The 13,596-nt window shown below is 32.8% G+C and overlaps 1 long non-coding RNA gene across 1 annotated transcript in view; it reads right to left on the reverse strand.

Moving 5' to 3' along the window:
- Nucleotides 1–13,188: 13,188 nt before the first annotated feature.
- LOC127738715 (uncharacterized) overlaps nt 13,189–13,596 on the reverse strand; it is a 39,736-nt gene continuing 39,328 nt past the window's right edge. Inside the window, exon 4 of the long non-coding RNA XR_008000145.1 lies at nt 13,189–13,552. This is a non-coding gene — a long non-coding RNA (uncharacterized LOC127738715). The remainder of the gene's footprint in view (nt 13,553–13,596) is intronic.

The raw sequence follows: 13,596 nt of genomic DNA on the forward strand, positions 1-13,596 counted from the left end.
AACTAAATCAGAAAAAAAATCACACTATCCTAAAACTTATGAAAGAATATGAATAATGAACATGACAGTTTATAACACAAACGGGCCCATTTACTATAAAAATCGAGCAATATCTTTAGTATGTAATTTGGTTATTTTTGTAGTTAAGTACGGTTTCATTTCAAGTACAACGTTAATTCATCAAGTCCATTGAATAAAAGATAAGGCAGGGTGAGCAACTTGACAAAAAAAAAGGCAGGATGACGATTTATGTAAAAAATCAGGATAAACGAATAAATATAGTCAGGACCTAACAGACTGAAAAATAGAAAGACAGGACAGAGATAACAACTAAAAAAAATGAAGGACAAAATGTTTCATCCAAGTCCTTCACCCCCAATCAAAATAAAATGGTAGCTCCCTTAATCCAGGACCAATATTGAGAGGAGACAGTTGAATTAAATATTTCGACGTGACTGTTTAGATTAAAGTTTAAAATATTACATGCACATGTATAAAAGCTAGAATTGCCATGCGATAATCAAGAACACAATCATGTTCAGGAATACGACGATGGAAGTTTTTAACGACCTTGACCGGCTACGTGAATACTGATCAGTCCATTCAGCTTTATAGTACGCGTGTTCTATTTTCGCAGGTGTGAGGTCGAAGGTTTGAATTGACCAATGAAAACGATCGTTCCTTAACGAGTTAATCTAATAAAGTTTGTTTGACTGATTATGTTGCACGACCTTTCGCTAAGCTTGACCGCAGTTCAGTGTAGCTGGCACCAGAGACATATTATATGTCTCTGCTGGCACTTATGGTAGAGGAGCATCGAATTGGAATAAAGAACGATAACTCTCTCTACATGATCAATCGGAACTACTCGGCCTTTCTGGTTGCACGAAATAGTTATTGTACTGCATAGCGAGAATGGCCGAGTAGTTACGATTGCCAGACAGTGCTGTCTGTTATCTAGGGGTTTCCCCATTATTTTTCCCGCCAAAATTGCACATGTGACATGGTTGTCAACAAAAGAAAACATGTGGTCAGGGAATTCATTTGATTACTGGATTTTACTGCTTTTGATTATTTAGTTTGGATATACATGCATTCCATTTAAGGTAATCAAGCATTTGTTTTTAAAAAAAAGTTTGCAAACAATTTTTACTTTTCAATTTGACAAAAACTGGGTCATGATCCTTCATTGGATGTAACCATGTTCAACCATGTGAGGCAATCAAAATGTATATAAAGCAATCAGCTGCCAATGTACTCCCTTGAGATTTCTTAATTGTCACTGACGAGATGTTTGTTCTTAAGAAATGGAAAACAGCTGCTGACAGATGTATATCAAAATTATTATATTCAATAAATTTATATCAGACACTTGGTCCTAGACCTAGATGACTCAGAAAATAACTGGACCAGACTCAAAATTACCTGACATTTGCCAATGTCTGACGGACCTTCGGAATCACTGATATATTGTCATTCACTGATCAGATTAGTAACGGTTTAAAGATGTAAACATATCATTGAAACTGAGTAAACAAGTTCAATATGATATTGACATAATGAAATATAATTATTAAATTCAAATCAAATTATAAAAAAGAAGATGTGGTATGATTGCCAATGAGACAACTCTCCAGAAGAGACCAAATGACACAGAAATTAACAACTACAGGTCACCGTACGGCCTTCAACAATGAGCAAATCCAACACCGCACAGTCAGCTATAAAAGGCCCCGAAATGACAATGTAAAACAATTCAAATGAGAAAACTAACGGCCTAATTTATATACAAAAAATGAACGAAAAACAAAATATGTAACACATAAACAAACGACAACCACTGAATTACAGGCTCCTGACTTGGGACAGGCACATACATACAGAATGTGGCGGGGTTAAACATGTTAGCGGGATCCCAACCCTCCTCCTAACCTGGGACAGTGGTGTAACAGTACAACATCAGAACGAACTATAAAAATCAGTTGAAAAATTAGTTTTGTTTTCCCAAGATATTGTGATTTACTGGACATTGCATTGGATAGTACAGACAGGGCTTTGTGACATATAGACATTCTTATTTTGGCTATCTTAAAACTGACAATCCTTTCTCTTGAAATGTTGAATACCAATTTAAACAAATAGAACTTTTTTTGTGTACACTTGTACTTTTTGATTAAAAAAATGTTTTAACATGGTTAGGGTTATCTGTATTTAAACAAGGATTTGATGGTCATATAGGCTAAGACAAGCCTGTACTTTGTACATTGTATACATCTTATGTGAATTAAAAATCATTAACAGATGTTATAGAATGAAAAAAAAAACATGTAACAGATTTTAAATGGTTGGAGCGCTTTTCTGGATTTACCTTCATCTGTAACACTCAAAGCTGAATATTTGAAAGACAAGAATGTATTACATAAATTATATATGCAGTACCAAATTAAAGCAGGTGGAGAGCTATTTAACTAAATCAGACTTAAAATAAAGAGGATCATGTCTCAATCTGTTATGATTTAAAAGTGTCTGTTTAAAATAAGAACAATCATTTCTCTTTCTCAGAGCTTTAGTGCTTTTGAAACCACTTGACTAAACAGTAACACTTATGCTTTATCATCAGGTAAAGAAAGGAGATGGGAAATGTAATGAATTCCCCATAAAGAAGTGTTCTTTTCATTTCAGATTAAAACAAATGTTACAGCTTGGAAAAGAAGGGTCATGGCTCAACAACTTAGGGAGTCCTTCAATAATGAGACCTCTCAAGAATATCAAGTATATCTGTCCCTACCAGTGAAACATCAAGGTCATTTACAAGGAGAGGTAGTAATTCTTTTGGTACTTGAAACCACTCATATGTGATAAACACAATTGTAAACATATTTTTTGGACTACATGTATATGAATAACTTCTTCTTGGCATACATGATTTCTGTCCTATGTCTATAATTCAACCAGTGTAAAACCTGAACCAAAAATATACAAGTGCAAACTAATTGTTCCAAGATATTTTTTTTACTAAGGTCATGCATACAGAACATAACCAGCAATTTTCAGAGCTTTTACATTATCAGACTGTCAGGTTAACAAATTACATATATTTAAACCCTCAAAAAATTCAAATTAACATTTTGGATTACAAATTTCCCCTTTTATAAACCCCAGGCAAAGGTTAAGCAGAAGTAGTTGTGGTTCCCATTACAACATGGGGAAGAAAAGAATCAGTCTGTATGCATTTTTAAGCAATATTGATTCTTTTTTATGGGTATTTTCATATCTTGGGGGAAAATTGTGTTTCACAGAGTCCCGTTCAGTTGCATTTCTTTTTTTTTGATTGGTTAAATTTTTAGCCAATTTGGATACTTCCAATGTGAATTTAGATATCAACAGAAGTCTGTGTATTTATATATTGAAGTTATCATTGCACAAAATGAGATTGTTAAATAGTAATTTTTCTAAAAGGCAAACAAATAAAATGTAGGGTTGCACTTTTTTAAACTTGTGTCAGTCACTGAAACTCATGAAAAAAATTCCAAAAACTGCCCAAGGTCATTTTTCCAAACATTCTCTAAAAAAAACCTTTTTTAATCAAATAGATCAGAACCAAAATAAGAAAAGGGGTAATCCGAAGGCTCTGACCTCCAAAATTTTGCCAAGGACCTATACCAGTTTTTAGCTTATGCCATCACTTGGCGTCCGTCGTCTGTCGTCGTAAACTATTTAAAAAATCTTCTCCTCTGAAACTACTGGGCCAAATACCTTCAAACTTAAATAAATTTTCCTTAGGGTATCTAGTTTATAAATTGTATCCGAAGTTTTGATCCATCGACAAACATGGTCGCCATGGCTAAAAATAGAACATGGGGGTCAAATGCAGTTTTTGGCTTATATCTCAAAAACTAAAGCTTTTAGAGCAAATCTGACAAGGGATAAAATTGTTCAATTGGTCAAGATCTATCAGCTCTGAAATTTTCAGACGAATCGAACAACCCATTGTTGGGTTGCTGCCACCGAATTGGAAGTTATAACAAAATTTTGCAGTTTTTTGTTATTATTTTGAATATTATTATAGATATATATAAACTGTAAGCAGCAATAATGTTCAGCAAAGTAAGATCTACAAAAAAGTTAATATGACCATAATTTTCAAATGACCTCTTAAGTAGTTATTGCCCTTTAAAGACAATTTTACACAATTTGTTCATCAAGTTTGCTAACATTTAAAAATCTTCTCCTCTGAAAATACTGGGCCAATTACCTTCAAACTTTAACTAGATGTTCCTTAGGGTATCTTGTTTATAAATTGTATCAGAAGTTTGTATCCATTGACAAACATGGCCGCCATGGCTAAAAATAGAACATAAGGGTCAAATGCAGTTTTTGGCTTATATCTCAAAAACTAAATCTTTTAGAGCAAATGTGACATGGGATAAAATTGTTTAATTGGTAAAAATCTATCGGCCCTGAAATTATCAGACGAATCGAACAACCCATTGTTGGGTTGCTGCCACCGAATTAGTAGTTTTAACAAAATTTTGCAGTTTTTTGTTATTATTTTGAATATTATTATAGATATATATAAACTGTCAGCAGCAATAATGTTCAGCAAAGTAAGATCTACAAAAAAGTTAATATGACCATAATTGTCAATTGACCCCTTAAGGAGTTATTGCCCTTTAAAGACAATTTTACACAATTTGTTCATCAAATTTGCTAACATTTAAAAATCTTCTCCTCCGAAACTACTGGGCCAATTACCTTCGAACTTTTAACTAAATGTTCCTTAGGGTATCTTGTTTATAAATTGTATCCGAAGTTTGTATCCATCGACAAACATGGCCGCCATGGCTAAAAATAGAACATATGGGTCAAATGCAGTTTTTGGCTTATATCTCAAAAACTAAATCTTTTAGAGCAAATGTGACGCGGGGTAAAATTGTTTAATTGGTCAAAATCTATCTGCCCTGAAATTTTCAGACGAATCAAACAACCCATTGTTGGGTTGCTGCCACCGAATTGGTAGTTTTAACAAAATTTTGCAGTTTTTTGTTATTTTTATTTTGAATACTATTTTAGATATATATAAACTGTAAGCAGCAATAATGTTCAGCAAAGTAAGATCTACAAAAAAGTTAATATGACCATAATTGTCAAATGACCTCTTAAGTAGTTATTGCCCTTTAAAGACAATTTTACACAATTTGTTCATCAAGTTTGCTAACATTTAAAAATCTTCTCCTCTGAAACTACTGGGCCAATTACCTTCAAACTTTAACTAGATGTTCCTTAGGGTATCTTGTTTATAAATTGTATCCGAAGTTTGTATCCATCGACAAACATGGCTGCCATGGCTAAAAATAGAACATAAGGGTCAAATGCAGTTTTTGGCTTATATCTCAAAAACTAAATCTTTTAGAGCAAATGTGACATGGGGTAAAATTGTTTAATTGGTAAAGATCTATCGGCCCTGAAATTATCAGACGAATCAAACCCATTGTTGGGTTGCTGCCACCGAATTGGTAGTTTTAACAAAATTTTGCAGTTTTTTGTTATTATTTTGAATATTATTATAGATATATATATAAACTGTAAGCAGCAATAATGTTCAGCAAAGTAAGATCTACAAAAAAGTTAATATGACCAAAATTGTCAATTGACCCCTTAAGGAGTTATTGCCCTTTAAAGACAATTTTACACAATTTGTTCATCAAGTTTGCTAACATTTAAAAATCTTCTCCTCTAAAATACAGGTGAGCGATTCAGGCTCTTGAGAGCCTCTTGTTTGTTGAGCCTGCAACTTTTGATCTCATTTTAAAGGTTCATTGGTTAATGTTAAGTTTTCAGGGTTAAGTTTGTTTCTTAGATACTATAGGCAATAGGTCAACTATATTTAATGCATAGATTTATTGTACATGTATATGTCTGTCTGGCATGGTTCATCTGACCTAGGTCTCAATTTCATGGTTCATTGAACAATGTTAAGTTTTCTTGGTAAAGTCTATCTCTTAGAAACTATAAGCAATAGATCAACTATGTTCTTTGTATTGAATGCTTGGAAGGTGTACATGTATTTCTCTTTGGTTTATCTGACCTTGACCTCATTTTCTTGGATCATGTTAAGTTAATGTGATACTTGTAGTAAAGCTTCATATTTCGGACTATCAACATAAAATCAATGGTTAGTAAAGAAGGCGAGACATTTCAGCGTGTGCACTCTTGTTTCTTTTGCAATAGAAATTATAGTCCAGTAGATTTTCTTCTGCATTGAAATCTTCAACCCCATTGATGCCTAGGTTAAATTCTGCAATTTAAAGCATTCATAGGTGTTTTGTCTTAAGATCAAATAAAGCGAGTCATTTCATGTTAAAACTCTATCTTATCTTGAATTATTCTAAACAATTCAACACTGTTAAAATATGTCTCATATTGCACTGGTTCTTGGTAGTTTGAAATTACAAGAACTGGTACTTCTGATCTGGTCAACAGGGCAAATATGCCAAATTTAAATTTCTTATGTTTTTAGCTCACTTGGCCCTTTGAGCTTTTCTCATCACTTGGCGTCCGTCGTCCGTCGTCGTCTTTGTTGTTAACTTTTTACATTTTGAACTTCTTCTAGAGAACCACTAAATGGAATGAAACCAAACATGGCATGAATGTTCCTTATGAGGTGCTGACCAAGTGTTGTTACTTTGTAGCTGATCCATCATCCAAAATGGCCGCCAGCGGGGGACTTAGTTTAACAAAGGACCTTAGGGGAAATACATACAAATGTCTTCTTTTAGAGAACCAGTTAATGGAATGAAACCAAACATGGCATGAATGTTCCTTATGAGGTGTTGACCAAGTGTTGTTACTTTGCAGTCGGTCCATCATCGAAGATGGCCGCCAGCGGGGGACTTTGTTTAACATAGGACCCTATGGGAAATACATACAAATGTCTTCTTTTAGAGAACCACTGAATGGAATGAAACAAAACATAGCATGAATGTTCCTTATGAGGTGCTGACCAAGTGTTGTTACTTTGCAGTCGGTCCATCATCCAAGATGGCCGCCAGCGGGGGACTTAGTTTAACATAGGACCCTATGGGAAATACATACAAATGTCTTCTTTTAGAGAACCACTGAATGGAATGAAACCAAACATGGCATGCATGTTCCTTATGAAGTGCTGACCAAATGTTGTTACTTTGCAGTTGGTCCATCATCCAAGATGTCCGCCAGCGGGGGACTTAGTTTAACATAGGACCCTATGGGAAATACATACAAATGTCTTCTTTTAGAGTACCACTGAATGGAATGAAATCAAACATGGCATGAATGTTCCCTTTGAGGTGCTGACCAAGTGTTGCTACTTTGTTGCCTATTTACTGTTCAAGATGGCCACCAGGATATTTTATTAAATGACGGGACCAATATTAAACCAAATTTGGCCTCAATCATTATTTGGGTATCTGTTATGATTTTTATCTATCTTTACATGATTTCTAAAACCAAAATAGAGTCAGTTTGTGACACAGGCTCTTGAGAGCCTCTAGTTATTATTCAAAAGAAACTTTCAAGCATTATTGTACTGTGATCCCAAGTCGCAAGTTTTCATTTTATACAAATATTTTACTTATTGTCAAAGTTACAGCTAGCTATACACCATGCTATACATTGAAACTATTTTGTTAAAAGTATGAACTTCTTTCTTGTTTGTTCTTTTTGACAGGGCCTGCAGTGGCAGTTGAAAAAACTTCAGAAACCATTTAGTATAAATATGCATACAACTTCGCTACTGTGGATTCCTTTTTATTTGTGGGATACCAATTTTCATGGTTTTCATTGGTACAGGTGCACCATGAATTTAAATGTTCCAACGAATCACAAATTTGCTATTGGGTTGTTTTAGGACTTTGACAAAACCATGTATTCCAATATCTCAAAAATGCAAGATTTCCTCAATCCACGAAAATTGCTACCCATGAAAATAATTGAATCCACAGTATTTTGTAATCAACTTCTCTCCATGAGACAGGCCACAACAACAAAAAATGTTGTAGTAATTTTATAAATCCTGTATAAGAGTTACCTTTGATTGTCACCTTGATTAATTATTGTTACAGCTTGCTGGTTTCTGTCTACCAGTTGATAAAAGATTAATTACAAAGATTAAAGATTTATACAACCAAGGAATACGAAAAGTGTGGGATGTTAGAAATATGTTAAAAATATTTGTTGAACAAGAGCTTAACATAGATGTCCCTCCCACAACTCGTAGGTTCAACCCTACAGACAAAGACATCCGAAACCATTTATTGCTAACAGCAGCAGCATCCAGGTAAGAGCAATTTATAATACATTATTTGAACTTTTGTTATATTTCAGACTCCGGAGAATAGCTAATTCTGAGACCAATGTTATTTTTCAAGATGAAGTAGATCAACTGAAGAAATCTGACATCTTTCTGCAAAATGTGAACTTTCAAAATTATTTTAGAAATCAATGGCTGAGTGATTCCAAGGTTTGTATCATTTGAGTTATCTTGAAATACAAAATAGAACATTCAAAAGCTATAGAATTAAGAAAACCAAAGTTAATGTTCACAAGAGAAATTATTGAAAAACTGCTGTCCTTAAAACACTGCCCCAAAAAATGGAGATTCATGGCGGGTTTAATTGCTCATTAGGCATTTAGGGTCACACATCTTCTTGTTCATTCACAATTTATAATCCACTTATCAATGGCTTTGTTGCAGTCATTTCTGTTAAAATTTGAGTTTGGTTGTTGTCTACAATTGACAGAGTCAAAAAGCATCACAGGTATGCAGTTTTGGGCGTCGGCATCAACAACAATGTATTATTTTGTGATTACGTCACTTCGGCTAGTATATGGTGAACCACCAGTGGTTGTTCAATGATATTTGGTTTGCAGATGTATAAACAGTTGCACTTGTCCTTTCCATGGTGACTATTCAGCCGCGCCCCTTTAGTCGTGGTCTGATAACTTTTAAATCTATGCTTTGGTTACATGTATTATTTTGTCTACAGCTTTAAAATATAGAGTTGTGGAGAATAAGCCATTGCTATATCTGCCATGTATCCACTTCCTATCTGGTGATTGTTTGAAATATACCAGCACTCATTGTACAAGGAAAACTTTCAATCAAAATCGAAAGGTTATGATCAGTTATGCTTCAGTTTACATAAGAGCCTACATTTTATGGTTTTTGTTTCCTTTTGCAAAGTATTTCTATTTCCAACAGAGCTCCAGATAAAATGTGTATTCACATGATAATGCAATAAAAACAATTGAAAACCCAATTCCATTGACAGTTTCAGCATTCAAAAAAAGAATTCATTAAAATGAAAACCCAATTATATGTCATAGCTATGCTTTCTAAACCCTACATGTCCATGATGTCACTGTAGTGTGTGTTATACACCCATATTTATAAATTGATGTTGCATAAATCTGTGTATGTAATATTAGGAAATCTACTTTCTTTTTATCAAATATCTGATATGGGTCCCTGTTGGAAGGAATTATCCATTACTCAAACTAGTATTCCCGGTAAACATAAAGGACCAGTTTCTAAAATGTTCTTTTGCAAATCATGAGTCAGAGTGGCAAAGAAATTACTGCTTGAAACAAAGTCGTATTTTCTATTGAACTATTGACAACAGACTGCAGTGCTGAAGCACAAAAGTACATGTCACATTATCAATTCCTTACTGGAGAAGGAGAAATCTTGGGTAAATAAAATCATTTAAACAGGGGTCTCGTATATATATATTGCTCTGAAAGAAAGTCAATTGTGATCCGCTGATACAAGAAATTCACAACATGTACAAGTGTTTTGGGCTACAAAGGGACCCCAAATATTTATATGTCAGCAGTGACAAGAGTAAATGAGAGCGCTAAACATGTGGATATCATCACTCAAGATTAACACATTGCAAAACTTTCCTTTAATAATGTATGTGATAATAATGAATCAGAGTCTGACTCAAACTTTATTTTTATAAAACATGGCAAGATTTTGTTCAAAAGTATTCACCATACTAAAAAAAAAATGTACAACAGCAATGTCAACTGAGTGTTATAAATCAACAAATATCTGGGGTTAATCATTTACCGTCTCACTAGTTACACTAATTTATTTAAATTGACAGAAAATACAAAACTGTCTGAATAGTTGTGGCCAAGTAGTCAGAAATTAAAGTAAAAAAATTGTTGGCAGTGTTTAAACCAAATATAACAGCTATGACATATTTACTTGAAAGACACATAATTAAGATAACAGGGAATACAATGATTAAATTATGACATTCCTCAATTCAATATTTAGATTTATAGAATAAAAAACAAAACATTTAGGAGCTTGGTGGTGAAAAAACAAATTTCATATTTGCTGGAGGGGTGTTTTGGAATTAATAAAAACTACTTCACTCAATTACTTCAAAATTGGTGGGTAAAAAAACCCATTACTGTATTTTTATCTGGAGTTCTTTTTCAATACTTATTTTTCATATTTTTTTTAGTGCTGGGTGTACTGTTTTCGTTCTGACATGTTTAATATAAAGATAAACAAGACCAATGGTTAAGAAAAAATGCATTGTGACTTAAAATCAAAGTACCTGAAAAACATACAGGATGGGAAATCATTATCTTCAATGGTATCAATCATAGTGAATGAAATGATGCCTGAGAGTAATAACACGTATGTATTTTAATAAAGATCTATTGCTGAATCAAGATATTTCACCTGAAGAATACAGGCATACATGGCTACAGTTATCATTCTTATGAGCAGTGAAATAAAAAAGAAAGGTGGATTTCTGCATAAAAATTGAAGAAAAACAGCACACTGGATAAAAACCTTTGTAAGATGCCTTGTCTCAAATTCTTTAATTTTTCTAAAAAGACGCATGCCTTTTCAAAATATTAAAAACAAGTAGTGACTCACCTGGTTTATTCATATAATAATCATGATAATGGTCATGAAGGACTCTCTCTAATATACATTATTTATATTCAGTCCAGTGATTATGTAAACCAATTCCATATTTAGGAGACTCACATCTCAGGATCACAACAACGATTATGAACTCAACCAGTCGATAAAGTACTGTATCAAAAATCCAAAAGATAAAAGTCTGAGACTCGCTTCTGTTTTACTTTAGACACTGTTACACAAATCACATTATAGTAACAAATTAATTTATATCATTAAAAATGTCTATTTCTTACCAACCAGAACACTAGAGCAAAATTATCTCTTCTGCAATATTTGTTTGTTTGTTTACAATTTGAATATTTTTATACAATATTATATAAATAAGATACAATTTGAATATTTTTTATACAATACTAGTATTATATAAATAAGAAATTTACTATCAAAAGAAAAAGGTGCATTTTAACCTGATTTCCCCAAGAAAATTCAATTATTGATTTGGGGAGATATGGCGGCTGTATGTTTTGATACACATGTCACTATAATAAATAATTTACTTACTTATTTACTTAGTTATTGTCAGGCATTTAAAAAAATTTCAAAATCAGTAACACAATTATACTTAATCGAGGTAAACCCCTCATGAACATGTCTGCATTTGTTTACTTAATTTTTCAGATACATAAGAAAGAATCTCTCCTATATGCATGAGAACAGGTCATATTCTTCGAATGTTCCATCATTTCTGCAAAATAGACCTAGACAGTTTGTGACACACTGTCTGGATAGAATGCCACCCAGTGTATTAGAAATTCCACCTGGCAGTATAATATGTACAGAAGATGGCTTCAATGTTAGAAGCCCTGAATCTGACAATTGGTACACTTTGTTTATCAATACTGGTGGACCATATTGTGTCTGAGAATTAATTGAACTTTATTTGTTTATAGTCTTGACAACAGATTTACTAAGTATTGCACAACAGCAAGAAATCTTTAATTGAATATAAATTCAATTCATATAACCAATTTCAAGTTCTTTGACTACATTTATTCAGAAACCTACACAGGCAAATTTTGTTCACGTAAATTTCACGTGAAAATCACGTGAATTTCACATGAAATTTTTCACGTGAGATTCACCTCAAACGAGCTTATACATGAAACTCATGTGAAATTTTTCACGTGAAACTCACGTTAAATTTATGTGAATTTCACGTGAATCGACCTTTCACGTGATATTCACGTGAAACTTTTCACATGAAATTAACGTGAATCGAGCTTTCACGTGAAATTCACGTTAAATTTTTCACGTGAAATTAATGTGAATCGAGCTTTCACATTATTTTTTTTAAATGAAATTAAGGTGAATTGAGTCTCAATCACACAAATTTCACAGTATTTCAGCATATTTTAGATAAGTAAATGCTAATCTAGTACACATTCTATTTTGATATATATAAATATTCTTCTTGGTCTTGAGGATGAATTCATACTTCCATTCTATTTTACTTTCTCTTTGTATCTTAAATTTCTTGGTCCTAAACAATACACATAATATTTATTCATCAACTCCAACTCACAATATCTTCAATGCAGCAGATAGATTCAATAAAACCAAGAAGGCAAGCAAATATCCAGGGCACCATAGTTCACTCCTAGAACATTTTTGGTTGTGTTCAGGTCTCAATATTTTTGTTAATTTGATGTATGGAAGGTGATTTATTTATAGAAGATGTATGCACTGATGTATATTTCATTTTTAATATGTATGTATAAGTCTTTTTGTGTTCATCAGTTTTGAGACATTCCAATCACATTATGGACAAGTATTACTTGCAAAAGATGCCAATTCTTCTTATGAGTTTTTTGAAGAAAAAAGGTAGTTCACCCTGCCACATACTCATGTACTCTGGTCAATTAAAACAGATCATGACATATTGTTTCGACACCTGTCTATTGTTGAGGACTTTTCAGGTGTTTTTGTTGTTGTGTTACTGTCGGATTGATTTATACCTCAAACCTCATTGTATTAATAAACTGAAATAGAAAGTTCTGTGAAATATATTTGATATACCATATTGAAAGTCTTGCTGTTATTTACAACCATTTCTTTCTTATTTCATATATGGTTTTCAGTTTTTCATTTTACCACTGATCTTAAGGTTAAGTCAAAAAGAAAATAAATGGTGACAAACAACAGGCATATACCATTAAAAGATCTCAAAGTTTGGCTTCACAATAAGCTAAAAATTCTTGTTATTTATATATTTATAAAAAATTCATTTTAAAACAAGCATTTTCCATTTTTAGACAGTAACTGTCATGTTGACACAATAATTTGAATTAGAATTGTATGATATACTGAAAGTACTTGTAGTTGAAAAAAAATATATACAATATTTAATTCCTGGTGTTTAGATTTCTAGAATGCACCACGCCCATATCATGACTACATGTTAGTAATGTTTAAGTGTTCTCTCCTGCATATGTAATTGCTACATGTATTTATACACAAGGCTTCCTTCATACATTTGCACTTATCCTTCTAAGATGTTGCTTCCATGATAAAATCCTGTAGTTGCATAATCAGCCATAAACTCTTGGAATACATTTGCTGTAATAAAAAAAAAAAACCAGCATATATTATTTTGTAAAATA

Source organism: Mytilus californianus, unplaced genomic scaffold (assembly GCF_021869535.1).
Source record: "Mytilus californianus isolate M0D057914Y unplaced genomic scaffold, xbMytCali1.0.p SCAF_4, whole genome shotgun sequence".
Classification (NCBI taxonomy): domain Eukaryota; kingdom Metazoa; phylum Mollusca; class Bivalvia; order Mytilida; family Mytilidae; genus Mytilus; species Mytilus californianus.